Here is a 7,623-nt window from a genome sequence, read left to right on the forward strand (position 1 = left end):
ACATTAAAAACTGACAGAAAAAGAATTTATATGGACTTGGAACTACTTCAGCTAAAAGAAACATAATAAATCGTTTTGACAAGTTGCATAGTACACTTCGTTCATCAGCAAACTGTGTGAATAGATGTGATTCACCTAGACTTAAAGAGTACAGCCTTTGATAATGTCAAGCCATTCTTGGAAATCAGTAGTCAGTTCCTTATTGTTTTCACCTTATGTAATGTTAGCTATATGCAGGTCGTGCCAATGATCAACGGCTGACTAAACAATATGAACTGAGGTCACAGTTTATATTGTTTGGTCGATAGGCTACGGATATCGCATGCTCACTCATATCAAAAGATTCAGTCCTTCAAAACAGGGAAGCCACTACAAGTATCCTATGTGAATGCTTGGCTATAAAGTGCAAGTAGTCTTAAGGTGAGTTTACACTAGGCTTCAAAGCCTAGTATAAACTCCCTTTAAGCTTACTGCATCACCTACATTGCATTTGTCATGTGGTTAATAATATCGAGACGCATCGTTCTTTGGCAGAAATCAAACAGCAATGACGATAGAAAAATTACGAAGATGTTTACGAAAACTGAATACAACGAAATATGGACGCAAAACTGATGTAAAGTGCCTTCGTCCACGTTTAGTTTATAATACCTTCCTCATACATTAATATTAACATGTCTTTTTCAAAAAAAGGATAACATCGCTTCATTTGGGGCGACAGAATTGCTCATTTAACACGATCTCACAGATCATCAGGTGAAAAAATATTCCCACAGGAGATTCTGGTTTTTCAATGATATAAAATAAATCTATATTCAATTCAATTCAATTCTATATTCAGTACAAGTGAACTGGTTGTCACTCAAGAGATGTAGTGTTGTTGTCAGAGTAGATGTTAATCTAAAAATCTCGCTGTTCTTTGGTTGTGTAAGTTACGATACTTTGGGACTGATTAGTTGGAAAGGAGTAAAAAGCCCGAACGCGCCTTCCTTCTTCGAAGACTTAGAACTCCCTTTAAACGCCTGAAAGCAGGAAGGAAAATCATTTCTCCTTCATATTTCGACCAGAGGGAGAATGGTAGAGGAAAGTAAATACCTTCCCCGTCGTGGTTGATTTGATTTATATAGATTTTTGGCATTACGTCAAGCACTGGGGCAACTAAGGCCATTCAGGGCTGAAACGGAAATTATCAGTAAAAGGTTTGAAAGTTGTAACAGGAGGAAAATTTCAAAGCAGTTGCACAATGAAACAAGAGTTAGGAGAGGGTGGACAGTAAGAGAGGAAGAAAGAGAATATGAACGGAGGTACAGTGAAAGGAATGAAAGTAGTTGCAGCTAGGGGCCGAAGGGACGCTGCAAAGAACCTTAAGTAATGCCTACATTGCACCGAATGAGGTGAACTGACGGGACTACCTCCCTACGGGGTTTCCCGGCGTGAGAGGAATAATGAACGAGACGCCTAAAAAGCAATCTCAGTCAGTTAGGTCCCATTTTTTTCATTTATTTTTTTTTACTATAAATACAACAGGGTCCAGAGTTGGACCGGAGATAAAAATTGAAATGAGAGATATGAGAATTCTCGCGTTGTCCAATCGCGCGGGAAACGAAAAATATGCGCATATAAATCTATATGAATACGAATATACGTGTATGCATAATTGGAGCATTCCAAGCGAGAGGCAGGGATATTAAAAAGTTTTTCGTTATGACGGAAAATGCACACGAGAACTGGAATTAGAAAATGAAATGCAATAATATTCGTTACAAAAATGAAATAACGAACGGATTCAATCGTTTTGAAAAAAAAAAACAGCAATCAAAATGTTTTCCAAAACGATTGAATACAGCACTGAAAAATGTCAAAGGATATAACGAACTGCATATTACCAGAGCAGATAAGGCGAACACGATAGTTATCTTAGACAAGCTTACTTATGTGGAGAAAATGAACACCATATTGAACGACCAAGACACCTATGAAAAACTAACAACCAATCCCGTAGAAAGAGTCAATGCAGAATTTCACAGGAGCCTCAGGAATATTCTTGGAGATAACCAACACCTCATCAGCAAGTTCAAGTATTCCAATGCTAAACTACCTTACTTATAAGGAACAGTAAAGACCAACAAAGATGGTTACCCCATGCTACCCATCATCAGCACAATAGGAAGTGTACAATATCGTCTTTCTAAATTTCTCGTAAATTTGTTGAAACCACTAGTAGGAACTATATCTAACTTCCACATTTCTAATTCAGTTGAATTTGTTAATGTAGTTCAAAATGTACAAATTAACCAAAATTGTCACTTGATTAGTTTTGATGTACAAAGTTTATTTATCTGTGTACCAGTTTTAGATCTGCTTGAATTTTTAAACATGGAACTAAATAAATGTTTTTTCCATAACTGTTTCAGACAATTTGAAATTAATTAGACTTTGTGTAATAGATACATGTATTGTTTTTAATAATAGCTATTATAAGCAGAAATTTGGAATGCAAATGGGCAACTGTTTGTCACCTGTGTTGTCTAACATATACATGGAATTCTATGAATCTCGTATTGCCAACAGCTTATTACCAGATGATGTTTATTGGGTTAAATACGTGGATGACACTTTTACTGTTTGGAATGTAAACCACGACACTGATGAATTTCTCTCTGATCTTAATTCCTTACTACCATCAATAAAACTCACCATGGAGAAAAAAGCAAATAACTCTATTAATTTTTTAGATACTAAAATAATAAGAACAGATAATGGCCTAAAATTCAAAATTCACAGAAAAGCTACAAATAACAACCTAATGATCAATGCAAAATCGACCCATACACGCAATGTGAAGTACATGGCTTTGAGATGTCACTTTTTAAGAGCACTTAGACTAGTTAGCCCTGAATATTTAGACGAGAAGATTAGTATTATCACGAGAATTGGCATGAAAAACAACTTTTCGATCAGGGAAATAGAGGAATGTTTATTCTTAGCTAAACAAACACCAAAAAGGAATATGATATGAGTAGTACTCTGGTTCTCCCATTCCACCCTTCATTCAGTGATATTGTTTATCCTTTGAGATTATTAAACTTTAAAGTAGTATTTTCTTACTCCAACACAGTAGGAAAGACAGTTATTTGCAACAGCCCCAAACAAGAAAAAGGCGTGATTTACAAAATACCTTGTGAATGTGGCAAATTCTACCTGGGACAAACAGGAAAAGATATCGATAAGAGAATTTCCCAGCATCGATATTGTGCAAGAACAAATTCTCCCAACAGTGCTGTGAACTTACATGTACAAAATTGTGGCTGTCCTATCCTATGGAACAAAACAGAGACACTATTCAAAGAAAAAGATATGATTGCAAGAAATTTGTTAGAAGCAGCTTGCATATGTTTTAGCAAAAAAAAAAAAAAAAAAAAAAAAACTTTAATATCAGTCAGGGCATAATTAAATTGGACCCTTTATTCCTTCATATTGTTTCCCAAGAATGGAAATTCAGAGAAAAGTTTAAATGACCATTCACCAAATCGTTGAATAGTTCTCTCTTTAACCTGTTTGTATTGCTGATTTGATCATTTGTTTATGAATTAAACAACCAAATTTTTACTTTGACAATTATGTAAATATTATTTTTTTCCAGTGGGAAAGTGTTTATGAATTTTTGTAATACTCATTCTGTTTAGTTAAAATAAAGCTCTTGAAGAGGCCTGGTGGAAGGCGAAATTGTCGAGCTACTAGAGTCTTTTATTCTCTTTTCTCCTGTGGACGATATTGACACACACACACACACACACACACACACACACATATATATATACATATATAAAGATTATATATATATCTATATATATATATCAGAATGTCGACGGGGAAATTCGGAAACATTCCAAAAACATCAGTCTGCAGAATTTAAAGTTCGGAGAGGTTTTCGATATAATTTCCAGAGTTAAAATCGTGACGGGGGGAGGGGGGGGGGATATGGAAGGTTTATTGTAAAAGTCATATTCCGCCAGCCCCCTCTCCTCCACCCCGCCCCACTCCCAAACCCCCCCAAAATATAACGATGTTGATTTTTATTTGACGAAAGGCTTAAAGATACTGGTTCTTCGGTGAACTCTCTCTCTCTCCTCTACTCTAGTGTGGAAAAGTTCTTTCAACAGCTCAGTCTCAACTCTGAAAGTAATCTCAAGCTTTGACAGGGCATTGAACTAAACTGAATATAGAATTTAGGCCAAAGGCAAAGCACTGGGACCAATGAGGTCATGCAGCGCTGAAACGGAAACTAACCGGCAAAAGGTTTGAAAGACGTAACAGGAGGAATACCCCAAAGCAGTTGCATTATGAACCAATTGTTAGGAGAGGGTGGAAAGTAAGATGGAAGAAAGAGAATATGAAAGGAGGTACAGTAAGCGGAATGAAAGGAGTTGCAGCTAGGGGTCGAAAGGGACGCCGCAAAGAACCTTAAGTAACGCCTACAGTGCACCGCATGAGGTGCACATACGGCACTAACCCCCGCTACGGGATAAGGCATGAATCACAGAATAGTCTTCACTTGATCTTTATGTAAGTACGTGACCCAGAGACACATAGTATGTAAACCGCTGGCATAACCAAAGACCTGACGCAAATACATAGCAAAGTTCCCTTTCAGGAGAACGAAATATCTCGTGCAAATTCACGACAGCTTTGCCGTTTTAATCACCCGCCAGCCGTTCATTTGCAACCACGCAGCGGCCATGGAGAAGCAGAGGAAAAATTAAACTCGAATGGATGTTGCAATTAAATTTTTTTTCAATGAGGAAAATATATCACGTTTTCGAATATAACATTTAGGTCAAAGTTAAAGTGCTGGGAGCTATGATATCATTCATCGCTGAGAATAACGTGTAAACAATTGTTAGGAGAGGATAGAAAACAAGATGGAAGACAGAACATGAACGAAGGTACAGTAGAATGAATGAAAGGGGTAGCAGGTAGAGGCTGAAGGAACACTGCAAGGAGCCTGAAGTAATGCTTACAGTGCACCACGTGAGGTACACATCACGTTCTAAAATCCAAATCCTTTCGACTCAAACGAAACAATAATACAGTAATACAGGATCTCATTAATAACCCGATTACAAAAATACAGTATTTCAAGATCTCATTAATTACCCGTATTATAAAAATATTCGGTGTTTAACGACAGCTCGGGAATTACAACCTGACCTAAACCATTCTACCTACGTAACAGCCGAGATGTCATTGTCTCGTTTTCCCTTCTAATGCGTCAATATCCCTTTGTGCTACGAAACGACAGGGCGATTGTTACATAATACTCGTCTTATCGGTTGTAGCTCATTATCAAATACCGTAAAATTGATTCTGAGCTCCAAGCGATAAGGCAAATGTTATGTAGAGAGAGAGAGAGAGAGAGAGAGAGAGAGAGGGGAAAATCAAACAAAGACGGAATGATTACATCCGTTAAAACTTTTACAAGAACACTGATACATAGTAAAGGAAACTTATAAAGTATATGATTAGATGAAAACACAGTACATACGAACTTTGATGGTTAAAAACTGTTGACAAATGAGAGTGTTTTGGGAGGGCACCTGACCTGGAATATGCCTTCACGGATAATAATACCATGCATTCCGTTTTGCTGCCATCTGGACGAAGGTAAATGCACTACATATTGACTATAGAAGGTAAATACACTATATTAACTATGGATAAGTTTTATGCATTTCTGTGATGGTATTCAATACTTAACGAAGCCGGTTCTTGTGGGACAATGGTGTCCGATTTTTTTTTTTTTTTTTTTTTTTTTTTGTCGTTACCCAATTAACATACAGGAAACTTGTCCGTGGCCCATCGCCGAGCATAACCCATTATGTATAAACCGCATCGTTTTATACATACAATATCCTCAGATTATGGCTCTCTGCCTTTTGTTACATAGCCACCACCACCCCCACAGTTTGGAAACCACTACTGCTGTAGGAAAACTATCAGTTTATTCATAGAAGAACGTATTTATAACCGTATAAAATTTGATGCGGGTGTATACGTACCCATATATATAAACAATACCTGGAGGACCCAAAAATACTTTCAAAAAACAACACAACCAACAGCAAAACGCGCCACGTCAAAGGAAACTTTGTTAACTCTACGGCACCACACGCCCTCTTTCGTATCATCCGGCCCATTTCACAAACTTCATGTAACTTCTAAAGCAATTCAACTTTTCCCCTTCACTCCTCTCTGGGCGTCAAGGCAAAACGTTGCCGTCCTATGAAAATACATGGAAGAGGATAATAGCTTTGATAATTAAACGTCTTATAAATACACAAAGCACAATGAGAAACTCCTTTTTTAAATGAGAATCTGAGGTAAGCTACGTATGATTATCAATAAAGCAGAACAGCTACTCTGAGCTCACATGAGGAAAGTTGAGAGTTGAAATCTGTGATTAGGAAAACATAGGTGGACGAGTTTTGTATTTGTTTATTTATTTATTTATTTGAGAGAGAGAGAGGAGGAGAGAACCCTCCACATATCGCTTAAATAACGAGAGAAAAATCCAGGTGATTAGAAGAGCAGAGTTGCGTAGACTTATTTGCTATTTTGAGAGCAGGCAATTAAGGCTTTTGTTTTACAATGCGCTCTGTTGGGCCCAATACATTAATGACTAGATACGGCTGATCTTTACCTTACCACTAATGGATCATAAGGTGTGAAACAGTTTTATCTAGTACGGGAGAGTAACAAACCTATAATAGATACAACATTAAGGAAAAAATCTATTCAAAAGCAATCAGAACGCCCTTAAATCATTTTTTTAAAGATTTTATCTCTTATCAATGGGTGTTTGATATAAAGGAAACTGTGTTGCGCCCCATGCTGCTATCTGCATGAAAAATTAACTCTGAAAAGATGAAAGTATCAGAAAAATGTGAAATGTGAAAATCATTCATGCCGGCCCAAGACCCTACACAACCGGTTGTGGGTCATAAAGTGGCCTGTCAATAATCAGTCAGCGTAGAAATCGAAATTTTAAACTATATAGAAAAGAATTTACCATAGCCAATGCCTGAGGAATCTATGTGAAGAAGCTGAAATAAAGTCCTTGTTCATAAAACATAAAGCTGCAATAAAGTGATATTTACCTCCAGTACTTCAAAAGACGGTAATAAAATCCCAATAAGGTACCGGGTTATACTACTTCCTTTGATATCACTGGACCTTTAAAGCGCTTGCAGTTACCCTCTCCGATAAAACACTGGATTTCATGCCTTCAACTTCGTACTTATAAAAAGACGTCATCCGACCTCCAGCTTACTCGGGGCACGTGCTAAAATCTGCGATCAAATAGAGCGTTGTTTCCCAACGAAAATTAAAATAAATGCGCTATAGTTTACTAGAAATAATTGTTCTGTACTGTTTACCATGCACATTATTTTCTTTTTACATTTTCATTCTAATAAATAAATCATAAATACCCTATCCTAACATTTATGTATCTTTTAACTCCATAGACCTTTCCTAATCCCAAGAAGAACAACAACAATAACGAAGTAGTTTGTAGGCTTACTCCCCGAGTACGTGAAAATGGATGCCAAATAGCAGAGAGAG

The sequence above is a fragment of the Macrobrachium nipponense genome, chromosome 19 (assembly GCF_015104395.2).
Source record: "Macrobrachium nipponense isolate FS-2020 chromosome 19, ASM1510439v2, whole genome shotgun sequence".
In the NCBI taxonomy this organism is placed as follows: Eukaryota; Metazoa; Arthropoda; class Malacostraca; order Decapoda; family Palaemonidae; genus Macrobrachium; species Macrobrachium nipponense.